This window comes from Xiphias gladius, chromosome 19 (genome assembly GCF_016859285.1).
Source record: "Xiphias gladius isolate SHS-SW01 ecotype Sanya breed wild chromosome 19, ASM1685928v1, whole genome shotgun sequence".
Taxonomy (NCBI): Eukaryota; Metazoa; Chordata; class Actinopteri; order Istiophoriformes; family Xiphiidae; genus Xiphias; species Xiphias gladius.
This window is the reverse complement of record NC_053418.1, coordinates 9,575,223-9,589,493: the sequence shown is the minus strand read 5'-3', so window position 1 is coordinate 9,589,493 and position 14,271 is coordinate 9,575,223. Positions and strand designations below refer to the sequence as shown.

The 14,271-nt window shown below is 37.4% G+C and overlaps 1 protein-coding gene across 3 annotated transcripts in view; it reads left to right on the top strand.

Moving 5' to 3' along the window:
- Positions 1 to 4,876: 4,876 nt before the first annotated feature.
- The window catches only part of gpat2 (glycerol-3-phosphate acyltransferase 2, mitochondrial), a 116,141-nt gene continuing 106,746 nt past the window's right edge, over positions 4,877 to 14,271 (top strand). For all 3 annotated transcript variants that reach the window (XM_040155544.1, XM_040155543.1, XM_040155542.1), the window contains exon 1: positions 4,877 to 5,017. The gene's annotated coding sequence lies outside the window, so the exon portion shown is untranslated. The remainder of the gene's footprint in view (positions 5,018 to 14,271) is intronic.

Below are 14,271 nucleotides of genomic sequence, written 5' to 3'. Positions count from 1 at the left end.
TGTGTGTGTGAGAGTGTCACTTTTGGCACAGGATGGAGAACAGGATGTGCTGTTTGGATGTGAAAGTGTCATGTCCTTTCTGAGCTATACTGTAGTACAGTAGGCTAGGTAGTTGGCACAACACTTTGCACACAATTTCCATATCAAATATATTTTTAAATCTGTACAGAAACAGTTATGTGCTGGACTATTTCTTAGCTGGGTGCAGTGAAAGGTCCTGCAATTTTTTTATTTTATTTTTTGCATGGGATCAAATGAACAAGAAAGAGAATAAGCATGTTTTCCAAAATATCAAACTATTCCTTTATACAAAAACTAATTGCATTCGATCATTAATTCTTATTAGCCTTAAGAGAAAATGCCAATAACCTTAGCGTGATTTATTTGTCCTTCTGCCTTATAAAAATTAATCAAGCCTAGTCCAAGTCTTTTCTTATGAATACAGTACAGGTTGATTGTGGGTTTCTGCCCACATCAATACATAAGAATAAATTTAACTGCCCTAAATGAAGCTGCTGACCTTCATTTTCTGGCATCATCCCACAGTTTCTCCTCACCGCTTTATAGGCCTAACAATGGCTGATTTCAGTGGTTAGTGTGGATGAAGGGCTCCATGTGACTAACAGGAGGAGAGAATCCAGCATACCAAAGAGAAGAGGCATTTATTCCTTATCACAATCTAAATATTCAAACCCTGTGAGGGTCTTTTGGGTCTTTGTATCAAGAATCTCTCTTCTGGTTTCAAAGCTTTTCAAAGTTTTTAATTAAATATTAATATGTTTTTTAGTCCACCAACAAGAGTGAGGCCAGCAGACAAAAATAGTAAGTAGCAGGACTCTGTTAACACAACAGAGGTTCTGCTTTGCTGCGTTTTTGATCAGATACATAGGTCTCAGATGTTGTCTTCTCTTCCCATTTAGCCCTCAACCAGCATAAACTGTACATTCATCTATTTTTGTGTGGGTACTTTTGTGCTCACGGCACTGAATATTGTGTTATTACATTTTCAATTATTCTAAATTGCGTGAAAAAAGGTTATGACATGTAGGGAAGATGAAGTAGCTCCATTCTGCAGGCATTTATGTCAGTATTCTACAGTAGGTTAATGCTTGCTTTAATCTATCACTCCGTAACATTTAGGCAGAAATGTGTGAGTCCAACTATGAAGAGAGGAAACCCCTGTTTACTATCTATCATATGCCGACTGACTTCTGAGTCAATTCATCTGAGATGCTTAGGATAAATATTTCCTGTAAGCCTCCCTGTGCCAAGAAGATAAATCTCTGTAAATCATTATCCAGAAAAGGGTAACGCTTATTCCTGGATGCTAAGTGCACATACACTGTTCCCATGCCAGTCATTTGGTAATTTTGAATGTCAAATGTCAGAGCTATTTTATGAAACGCTGATGTGATTTTTCCTTGGGTGGATTTTTCTGCTGAAATTACATATTCTGTGTATGTGAATGTATATGCATTAGCATGAAACTGGTACCCCTCAGTATGATGTCACGCAAGGAACAATGAATGAAATTCCATATCAAATTCATCGCTTTCAGGGTGTGAATGACATTTGTTAACTACCAGATGGTCTTGTTCGTGATTGAGCAGTCACAAATCACACAGTTTCTTTAATGGGAGGCGAGGACAACAATTCCATGAGCCAGTCATAGCTAATTAGGTATTAAATAATTTACTTAAGTGACAAACTCTCTCGATTTACACAAACTTTTTCTTTCCAATTTTCCATGCCACTTTTCTGTTTTTCATGCTACTTGGGGAAACCAGCACTTATACCCACGATCTCAGACAGACAATATTGTGTGTGTGTGTGTGTGTGTGTGTGTGTGTGTGTGTGTGTGTGTGTGTGTGTGTGTGTGTGTGTCCTCGTGTTTTTGTGTATGATCCTCTCAAAGACATTTCACACTCTTTTTTCAGTATAATACATTGGGGTTGCAGTCTATGATCAGAGACAAAAGAAGAGCCAGAAGAGCACGAGTGAGTCTTGTAATTACAACGGTGGCAGATGAAAAACCACATGCAAAGATACCAATTAAAGATATTCAAAGCAAACAGTATATGGTGAGTTAGAGTCATTCGGCAATATGGACATAGTTGAAAGACACAACACTTGGCCTGTTATTGAGAAATACATCATTATCCATAAGCTCATTGGTCTTACCTTATTTTTGTGGTAAGCTGTTATTGTAAATCATCAGTTTTCACTGGACTGGGCAGTCATCTATGGTGGAGGGCAGAGGGTATGCTACGGCTTTTCACTACTCCTCCTCGCCATCAGTGCCACTTCTCTCTTCCTACAAAGTAAAGAGAAGAGAAATAAAGTGGAAAAGAGGAAAAGAGGAAGGGGTAAGCTAAAGAGGAAGCCATGTGGATACGTATATTTGCTACACCATAATCAATAGAGGAATTCTGTTGTTGATTGAGTCATCCGGTCATACTGTAAGTGATGTTGCCCAAGTTTACATTACACCTTGTAACCAATAGAAGCTGCGGGCAGCAGCTGCTCGCCCAGGACCAATTAGCAGACAGAGATAAATGTTGAACGTAGTTGAGTATTTAGCAGCTAAGGGGCCAGATATTTCCTCTGGGCTTGGCAGAGATCAAAACAGAGCTAAAAGGAGAGTGAATAGTGGACTTACATCCATCCAGTAGTCAGAGACACAACTTCAAATGGATGCTAATGTTTCTATGCATCTGTCAGATGTGTCAACAGGAGACTGATTGCGAACACATTCCACATAACTACTGTATAAGGTGATAATATGTCAGTGCTCTTATTTTAGCTGGTTCATCTGTCCTCAAGGGGCAATAAAAATGATTTAACGTAGCTTTAATACAGGAACCAAACAACAAACTTGATGATGATGATGATGGAAAAAAGTACATACATCTAGCATAACATGATTTTATTATAGTTGCATTTTATTTTTTATTTTAGTTTATTGTGTTTTATCAGTGGTATCATATGTTGTGTGTAATCCCAGTGAGGCTTCCTGTTTTGAAACTTAAAATCCTTCCTGGAGATGCAACACCTGTGCCTCATCCAAAGGACACTTCAGAAGTAGCTTCTCTCATCTCTTCTTCTACTGAGCCACACCGTGATACAAGCATTGGTTTTCATGTCACAGAGGAAAAGAGGAATGATTTTGGACCTTTTGGGCTCAACCCAAAAGATTTCACTGATTGATATACCTTCACTCCAAGACAGGGAACTAATCAGTGGAATTAACTTGGAAGAATATCAAATTCATCAATGCCTGGTCAATACTTGTATGCACCTTTGATGGAGAAAATCCTTCCCCAGGTGTCTTGGAATGAAGTATCTTCTCATTGGATTGGGCAGAAAAAGATTTGAGATGCGCTGAGTACTTGATTCTGTGTGCACAATCAAGTGTTTGCACCTCTTCATTTCCCCAGCTGTTTAAACTGGCTCATTGTTACATCACAGCACTACAGATATGATGTATCTTTGGAGAGAATCGCTAAGGATACATCATATGAAATTCATTTGAGGGAGTTACACTCAAATGAATTTCAGGTTCAAGCAAATTACTGTAAATTATAGGGAAAAGATACATAATAAAATGTATAAATGGGCACAATAGATCTTTTTGATTTCACACACCAACTGCTTTCAATAAATAAAGCAAATCCCTTCACAAATTGTCAGTGAACAATAAATACACAGATCAACAGTTATTCTGCAATGATTAAAGTTTTATTAAAATAAGGGACACCCTTATAACCCAAAGCTGTGTCCCAGTTACATAATGTATACTAATACTATTAAACTATATACTTGTACTTATTTTTCTCATTTACTGTTTTGGCAGTTGCATGCAAGACATTTAGACATTTTACCATTTTGTACTGACATGAAATGATACAGGATGCGTGTGAAAGGATATTAGTCAGTCTGTGACTCTTGTGAGTTGGCGAACGTGAAACAAAATATTTGTAGAATCTGTACAATGCCGAATTATCAATGTATTTTAGAGCTTGAAGGATAAGTCTATTGACGGAAAGATAATCAGCAACAATTTTAAGTCAATTAATTGTTTCAGTCATTTTCCAAACAACAATACAAAACAATTGAACTGTTCATTGGACATTTGAAGACATCAACCTTGACATTAGAAAATTTTGATGGGTATTCTTTACTAATTTGTGACATTGTATAGACAGAATGATTAATAGATTAACAGACAAAATAATCAGCAGATTAATCGATAATTCAAATAATCATTACTTGCAACCATAGTACATTTTATGGCCTCACTGGTAATACAAAATTTTTACGGTAATGACCAACTTTCAAATTTCAAATAATAGGCAAATGAAGAAGACTTTTCCTCTTGTAATAACATGTTCGGCTGTGAAATCTATATTGAATTTGCTAATTATTTTGCAAAAAAAAAAAAAAAAATATGAACACAAGGTCACCTGAAAAGGTTGAAAGTTCTGGAAATAGTAGCGTCCTAAATGGTTGGAAGCCCTGGAAGAAGCCTACCAAGGGACCTTGAATTAGGATTGCGTAGTCAAAATCCAATTTTCGAGGTCTAGAATGAACTTCAAAGCTTAAATTCTAATTATTGCTTTTGAATCAGTGGTATGTCTGGACCACTTATTAATGGTATGTTGGCTGCACACCATTTCGCCTTGCCCCTTGCTGCATGCCGAGAGGAGGCAAGGACATAGCCGTTGTTGAATTTCAATAATGTGATACCACACCGGAAAACATATAAAAATATTGATATGAATAAAAATAATTTATAATAACATCAATATATATAAATGAATCTGATAATATAAATTTAACGTTCATGTCAGGCATATCAACAAGAAGGTAACGCTATGTCACTTCCGGCCACCATCTTTGTTTGGATAAGGAGAAATAACTTTGGAAACGGATAAAACTTTAATGTTGATGTGCAGCGGATGGAGTATTTTACTCCGGTGGAAAAAAGAGTATTTGCGGATTATATAAAGAAGCTGCGGTAAGTGTTGTCAAACGACTTTCTGTGTTGTTGACGGGAAAACAGATGCTGTAACGTTAATTATGTATAGAGCATGAGCGGCACTAACGGCTGCTAGCATGGTTGGTACCGTACAGGTTAGGGGCGCATCATGAGACAGTTGAACATACGGGTACAAGAGTTAATTTAATTGTTAAGTAGAGTTGTTTTTGTTCTCTGGCTATACGGGTAAAATGTTCCGTGGGCTGTTGTGTTTGTTCTGAGCGGCAGGTGGCTAATTAACTGCGCAAATCAGGCTAAAACGTCAGCTAACTTTAACAGCAGACTACAAAAGCATAACAACTCTGCTTTTGGCTGCTAGACATAATGGTATTATAGTCTCTAGGAAGTACTTTTAACTTTTTTGTTCTAAAAACAAAAAAACAAAATGAAGTGCAATGCAGCTCTCTTAAATACATGGCCTGTCAGGGCAGTGAGACAATTTATACTGATTTGAGATGATAAATCACAGTGTAAATGCACGTTTACTTGCAACTGCTACCTTTTAATGCTTAGGAAGAAAAGACTATTGAAGTAATTTTCTGAAGTGCAAGTAGAGTTTCCACACGCATCAGCACATCTAACTATAAACGGAAGAAACTGTCTGTGTTTTGGTTCGGTATGTGTGTCCTTCGATTTTCTCGACAACCACTCATCAGATCGACTTCAAATGTCATGTGTGCATTGCAGATGACCCAAGGAAGTGTAGTCTCGACTGTGAAGTTTTTTGGATGAGCAGTTCTTGAGAAACATAAATAGAGAAATATTAAACGGCAAACAGTTAAGGCTTGGGCGGCACATCCATGCAACCGACGCCAAAGACAGCAAAGATGGCTGTGTCTGGTCAAAGCATGGATTCCCCTGAAAACAGGTCCCAACTAGAAAACCTTGCACATGATCATCTAAAGTGTGGGACTATTTTAGACAGAGACCCAAGCTCTGCACATTAGAAATGGCTCAGCAGCAGTACAACTGCTATGCATGGCCACTTGAAGCGAAAGCATCCCGGGGCGCTTTGTTTAAGAAGCAGCGACAGCATGACAGCACCATTTTTTTTTACTTTTTATCTCCACCCAAGCATGATATATTAGGATTATTAACAGGCTAAACAAGTAATTTATGCACCGCTGCTGTTATGGTAATGTAATATTACACCAGGTGTCATCTAACGTTATTATTCGGCCCTTGTATATTCTCTGTTTCCTTTAACGACCATGTATGAGTGAGAAAATGGCTTAAACTAATGTTAAAGATCAATATATTTCCTCTCTGATATAAAAATACATTTGCCAGTGATATATAAGTTCGTATTACTCCAGTGATGAAATAAATCCAATACATACCCATTTTAAGTTTTAAGCCAATTTCTTCTGTAAAAATACTGAAAATATCTGTTTAAGAGGATGTTGATTTATTGTAATTGTAATTTTGGAGCCTGAAATGTATGCTGATGTGCTGTTCAACTGTACTGGGTTATACTGAGAGGTGTTCCTAATATATTGTCAACCTTAATTTATGTAAATGGGATGGATATCCAGGATTTACAATCAATCCTTAAATAGCTGTCAAAGCACCATCGGGATGAGAATGAACTGGATTATTCAAGCCTGATAACAGCATGTTAGCCTGAATTAGTGAAGCTATATTTGAAGAACAGGGCCTTGATCAACTTGTTTGGGCTGTTTGTTGCACACCTAGGTTATATAGCACTTTGATTATCTTGGTATTTTAACTTCTGTAAATAGCTGGTATGAGCCAGCCTTTTGGCCCTACAAATACAGGTCAGCTTGGCGGCCATAAAATACAACTTTTGCCTTTTAGAAGATGTACTTACTTCAAGTCCTGTCTGCTCTGCGGTATTTACACCTGTTGGTTATGAAGGGGAAAACTGATCATTTACACCTCTATACTCGTTGCTGACAATGCTGGTTAATGTTTGAACTACAATTCTTAGTTTCTCACCCTGCAGTGAGAACAGAAGTCCATTTCTATGTAGGTGACACTTAAAGTTGAAATGCTGTGTAAGACTGCGACAGAACATAGATCCAGTTGTTTTTTTTTTTTTTAAACAAGGTTAATAAATACCAAAAAAAATAACAAAAAAGGCAATAAAAAGCAAAATAGGATACCTGTAGGATTGCTTGCTTTCATTTGTGTTGATATATCAACAATAATGAAAGAAAATAGCCAGTTCCTACTCCAGCTAGGATTATTTTCTGAGTAATTTTTCTCAGTAATTTTAAAGCCAGTTTCTTATTTTAGGGTGCAGATTTTTGATCCATATCTTTTTCTCTGTTGAAATCAAATGCCAGCATTTGTTCTAGCCAGCCAAACAGTGGACATTAGTGCATGCTTTTCACCATGGCATACCAAAGGTGTGAATTATGTCAAATAAGTGGGCAGATATCCTTGTCTATAATATTCCTATAAATGCACTATGATGATGATAATAATAATAATAATAGTTCTTTGACTGGACTTTTCTTAATTTAATGGTTCTCTTCAACAATCAAAGTGCCACACCTACCACTGTAAATTTAAATCTTGGATTCCCATAGTGGGGATTTGAAGTCTCCTGTGGGAAGAGGAAGAGACTAATACTTGGTTGGCAGACAGACTACTATCTTTCATACAGTATGTTCCAGTCTGTTATCATTTGTTTGTGAGCTGTCTTCACCTTCACTTTAGAGTCAAAGACAGACACATCAGTTGCAAAGCTATGACTGATTTCATTTTTTGTTATCTGCTTGCTTTTTGATACAATATTTTTGATCAGAAAATATCATTTTTGCTTTTCTGCTTTGTACAAGCATCAAAACTAAATGTACGTAATCTCAACCTATCATGTTAGAGATAAAACTTTTTTGCATCATTTAACTTCTTTTTCTATGTTATATACGGGTTGAACACCATAATTTTGGTCCAGCCTCACTCTAAATATGCGGCCTATGTTTGGTGATATAGCACCTTAACTTTTTTCCCTCAAACCATAATATTATATTTCATAAAGGTGTAATAATTTCTTTTGATTTTATCTGAGTTGCTCGTTATTACAGGCAGGGTGCTTCCTGTAATAACAGCTGCTGTAATACTCTGCAGGAAACCCTGGAGACAATACAGATAAATATTGTTTCATAAAAGGAAAAATGCAACAGTTGCCATGTACTTGAGTATATAAGTTGTCTAACTTAAGCTGTACAGTAGCCCACATTCCTGGTTTGACTTTCGCAGTGGTTTAGGCATTAAGTTTTTTAATGTTTTGTTGGTTAGTTCAGATGTTCTTGTTTTGTACGGACTGTTTTTTTTTTTCTGGCTCCTTTTCTAGTCGAGTAATCATTTTCGACTTAAGCTTGATTTACAATAGGGCTTCACTTTTTTCTCAAATCTGAACATTCGTTTGAATATGGGCAAAAACTGTAATGACCTGTTTAGAATCTAAATTTCCACTCTACAAGTGCATCAAACCATTTGAAGTAGCTTACCTTGTTGTCTAGTAGAGGGCACTCTTGAAATTCGCTTTTAGCTTGACATAATTGCATGTCCTATTGACAAATCAGTAAACTAAACTAATCAATAAAAATGGGGGAGGATTATATGAATTACGTTCAGATTAGTTTAGTATGTTCCAACAACCTACATGCGAGTATAAATTCCTTTGAACTCGATTTTTATGAAATGGTGACAACCATAATTTACAGTGCAGTCAGAAAGTATTACGACAGTGATACATCAGTCATTGTTTTAGCTCTGTACTCCAGCAGAGTGGATTTGAGTTGAAATACTGACTCTGACGTTAACTTGCTGACTTTTAGCTTTAATGTTGTTCAAATCCATAATGAGTCAACAGTGTAGGACTTGAAGCCCATTTTAAACTTAGTGATGTTAGCATATTTTAATGTGTCTTAATCACCTCCAACTCTGTCAGAAAATGTTTAATTATTACCAAGGAGACTCTGTCATTGAAAAATAATGTTAACAGTAGAATTTGAGAAGGAAAAACACATTTTAAATGAATTAAACAAGGTTTTAGTCATGAATAAAAAATGACTGAGAGTGAAAGATCTTAATGTGGATGAATCATTTTAAAACAGAGTCTTGGCCAGTGAACATTATAGTCTGACTTAATTATGTAGGAGGATATCCTGAGACCTGCTCTCATAGAGCTCATCTGAGAGATTTTAGAGTCTTAATTCCTCCAAAGCTGTCTTCCTGTCACAGCTCCAACATTTTGTCTTTACTTTTTGACTAGCGTTTTTTTGCCTTTTTCCTACAGAGCTGTCCATCTTGGAGTTTCCCCTCCCTCTTCTTCTAATACATTATTCTACAACTGACTTTATGTGTTAAAATGGCATGTTATCGGGATTTTGTGTCACATAGAGAGTCATTCATCTGAGAATAATTGAGGAAAGAATCACTGATACTGTAGCAGAATTACAGCCCAGTATGAGACTATTGTGTATAGACTGAACAACTTTCTCATATCCTTGATGCCTGAACTGAATCGGTCACTATAACAGTTTCAGCTAGACTGACAGATATTACAAAAGTTTTGATCCGTGAGCCCAACTTTCTGGGTATCTTTAACTTTTTTCTTTTATGCAGAAGTAAAACCCAAGGGGTGTCTCAAATCAGCCAGTACTGCATAACTACACTGAGAGGCTTTTTTCAAATGTAAATGCCCAAAGTGTACAAGTGTAAATATAAAATACTAGAAAAATCTGTGTGCAACTTTTATCACCACTGCCACTATAGGACAATACACTTCTGCTACACATTATGACGTTAAATGGCATTGTATCCATGAGCATCAAGGCTGAAAGGATTAGTCATTTAATTGATCAGTTGATGGACAAAAAAATCAATCGACAAAAACTGTAATACCTGGTTAATTTTTAAAGTAATTACCTCCATTAAGGTAATGACCAGTACTAACACTCAAGTAGTCACAGTCTTAGTGTTAAAAGTTAATCTGCAAGCCGAATGTGGTTAAAATTATTTAATAATTCAGTAATATTGAAGAACTGATTTAGAAAATAAACCTCAAAAGTTACATTTGGCAAAAGTGACTTAAGTGATTCCAGATATCGGTGTTTCTCCTACATAAGGCCTTCTGGTTCAGTTTTATCACAGCTGCCACGGAATCATAAATAATGAAAATTTGATCATGAAACCTTCAGTCATATCACAAAGTTGAACCAAATGGCACATGACTGGAGAAAAACCTTCACAGACCTTGTGAAGATGAGTTTTACAAGGCAAAACAGTAAATATTTAGAATGGACACTTAGTGGACACTTTAAGCTCTGTTCAGATAGAGCTATTTAATAAACAACATCAGTTAGGGAAAGTTTAGTTGAGAAGAGTCCTTATATGCTACAGTCATCGTTCTTGACAGTATTTTAGCCAGTGCCAAATCACAGCAGGTGACCTTTTTAAAAGATGACATATTCCCCAGCCTACTACACACAATGTGCACACACAGTGCTCCATTGCTTCACTGTGTGTCAAATAACTGAAAAACATATACAGTAAATGCTTGATTGCTTTCCTTTGTCAGATAACTGAAAAATATAAAGTGCTCCATTGCCAACACTATGTCAAATAACTTGTAAAATATACACAGTGAGTGCTTCATTGCTACACTTAAAGTGACTACTCCACAGCCTACTTCTAGCAAAGTTTTCCTCCTTTGTTTGAACATCTTATTTTACAGAGCTCTCTGAAAGAATATTCCAATGCCCTATCATATGGGAATGCCTAAGGACGGGCTCCATTTATGGAAATCCTCAAGCAGGCATCCTCCTTGAATCTGGTTTCAGAGGTCTGTTTTCACTTGAGGATAAAGTTTAAAAAAAAAAAAAAAGATACCACAAACTCTACTAATATAAAGAAAACGTGTAATTGTTTGTGTACTTTTCAAAGTGATGTTCTTACCCTGTTTATCGTTGAGAAATCACGTTCACAGTTCACACTGGCAACGGGGATAACTAGCACAATTCCTGCAAGGAGGCTAAGGCAGCGGGGATAGAGGTTGGCCTACTCATCACACTCACCTGCCAGCAGACTCATGATCTCCTCCTGGTTCTTGTTCTTCATTTGGTTTGCCATGGCATTACTGTGTTGTGTGTGTGTGTGTTGTGAACCATAATTGATTGTAGTCACAATCAGTTAATTCACCCACCTTGAATGATTCTTGAACGAGGACCACTCCTGCAGGACCTGATTCTCATGTCGGGGGCAAGATTTCCTGGCAAGAGTATGCAGATGAAAGATGTGGATTGTATTATCTTGTAAAACAGCTGATTGCAGTCCCGAGACACTGAAGACCCCAAGGATGTCTAGATCATGGAAACTCATGTCCAGGCGAGTTATGTAAGGGTGGATGACCTACATTGAACAGATCAACATCTTTTTAGGAAAAGCCTACACCCACCTTTACTACAGCCAGGCAGTGGAGTTTGTTCAGGAGTACAAATAATAATAATAATACAAATAATACATTTTTCTTTGAAGAGGAAGGTGAAAATTCATTGGTTTTAAAATTAGGCGTTTACATCTTGCTGGAATCTGGTCCACTGCTCTTCCGTCAGTACTTCTTGGACATCTTGCCATCTCCTTTTTCTCCTCCTCGTGCTGTATGTTGAAAGCTTCAAGTGCTTGGGGATCGTCAAGGTCCTGATGGAAGCGCTACAGGAACGATCCAGCGAGTGAAGTCTGTTAAGCCTCTTTGATGCTCCTCAGAGTCTTAATTGTGACAGGAACATAAATTTAAAAAAGAATAGCTTCTGTTTAGTATTGGTCAGACATGCAAACAACCCTTCATTTCATTGCGTCAAATCAAAATGATTTTAATAGATAGATGTGCACATTTAGGATAGCTTCTCCTTGATATTTAGAAAGTTGGACAGGCATGTGAGTTAGGACAAAACATCAGTCTGGAGTTAAAATGCTGCCTCAAATCTATATGTAGCACAGAATGTGTAGAATCCCTTTGCCCCTTGACATCTTCTCACCTCGGTCTCCTCTGCCAAGGCTCCAAGGACTTTGCTCAGTTTCCCCTGTAGGGTCTCGATGGCCTAGTGCTGAGAGAGCCTGCGTGTGTCCTTTACTTCCCGGAAATGTTGTAATTAAAGACATAATGATTAGTTATGAATAGACCAAATATAACTACTACTCTGTGGGCAGCACGAGCCACAGCTGCAATCTTTGGGAAGCTGCCTGTAAGCTGCTTTGAAACCGCATTCACATACCCTGAATTTAAATAAAATTATTTAGTGAGGGGTACAACAAACAAAATAATTGCACATGGGCAAAAAACAATTACCCGTTTCAATGACTGTCAGTCCCGAGTCCATACAGTTTGTCTGTTGGGAGGCCTTTCTTCAAGATTACGTTCTTGACAGCTGTCATAACAGTCTCTACTTTGCCATCGGCAATAAGAACCAAGTCCAGGAATTGACTGAACACATGTCCCTCATTATGTAGGTATGTGAGAAAAGGCATAGGCAAGTATGTAGTATTCACATTTCGTTAGCAGGGCCCAGGAATTATGGGAATCTGCCATTAAACAAAATAAATGTTATCATTCCTGACATACAAATCAAGTTGTGTGGACATAGACCCATCTGTGCTCTAATTGGCCTCCAGGCTAATTGCCTGTGATAATTTGATCTCGAGAATCAGCTCCTCGATGACATATATAAGCATCTATAAGCATATGTGTGTGAGACAGACACACACATGCTTATAGACAAAGGGGTCTGAAACAAAAGTTTTGGCACCCTGCATGGTCAGTACTTAGCAAACACCCCCTTTTGCAAGTATCGCAGCTTGTAATGCTTTTTGATGGCGCTAAGGGTCTTTCAATTCTTTTTTGGAGGGATTTTAACCCATTCTTCCCTGCAAATGGCTTCTAGTTATGAGATTCTTGGACTGTCTTGGATGCACTGCTCTTTTGAGGTCTCTCTACAGTTTTTTGATGATGGTTAGGTCAGGGGACTGTGACGGCTGCAGAAAAACCATAAAGTTGCGCCTCTTGATGTAGTCCAATGTGGATTTTTAAGTGTGTTTAGGATTATTATCCTATTGCCATCCTCTTTTCATCTTCAGCTGTATTACAGACGGTATGATGTCTGCTCGCAGAATTTTCTGGTATTTTGTTGAATCTATGCTTCCCTCTACTAGCGAATTGAGGTGTTATTTTCATGAAATTCTGCACCCTTTTTTCTCCAAAAATACCTTTGCTTATTTTGGCCAAAAAGTTCTATATTAACTTCATCAGTCCACCAGGCTTGTTAAGATGTTCCTTTGCAAATTTCTGATGCAGAATTTTGTGGTGAGGACGCAGGAAAGGTTTTTTTCTGATGACTCTTCCAACAAGATCATATTTGGGCAGGGTTCTCTGAACAGTAGAACTGTGCACCACCACTCCAGAGACTGCTGAATCCTCCAGAATGTCTTTTGCAGTCAAACGGTGGTTTTGATTTGCTTTTCCAGCAATCCTACGAGCAGTTCTCTCTGAAAGTTTTCTTGACCTTGACCATTCCTGTTAACTGCCATTTCTTAATTACATTAAGAACTGAGGAAACGACTACCTGAAAACCCTTTGCTATCTTCTTATAGCCTTTTCCTGCTTTGTTGGCATCAATTATTTTAATTTTCAGAGTGCTAGGCAGCTGCTTAGAGGAGCCCATCGCTACTAATTGCTGGGACAAGGTTGGAGGAGTCAGAGTATTTAAATTTGCATCACTTGGCCTTTCCCAATGATGACTGAACAAGCCATAGTCCTAACAAGCTAATTAAGGTCTGAGACCTTGGTAGAAGTTATGCAAGCTCAAATCTCTTGGGGTGTCAAAACTTTTGTATGGTTTTCTGTTCCTTTTTTTCACTCTAAACTAGGACATCACAAAATAATAGACTAATCTTGCTTAAAATGTTGAAAATAATTTTAATCTTTACCTTTGTCTTTTGGAAATCAGTTCATCTTCTACTCACAGTGACTGAAACTTTTACCAGGGGTGCCCAAACTTTTTCATGCTACTGTATATATCCACCATGCAGCCACAACATTAAAACTAGTAACTAGTTTTAATGTTGTGAAAGATCGCTGTATACATTGGACAGGGCTTAATTATTAAAGCACCACCTAGCTGATAAACAGTAAGAAGTAGGGGCTGTAATTCATATTTTGTAGGGGAAAAAAGTCAAAAGTATGCTTCAAACAAGATTACATTTAA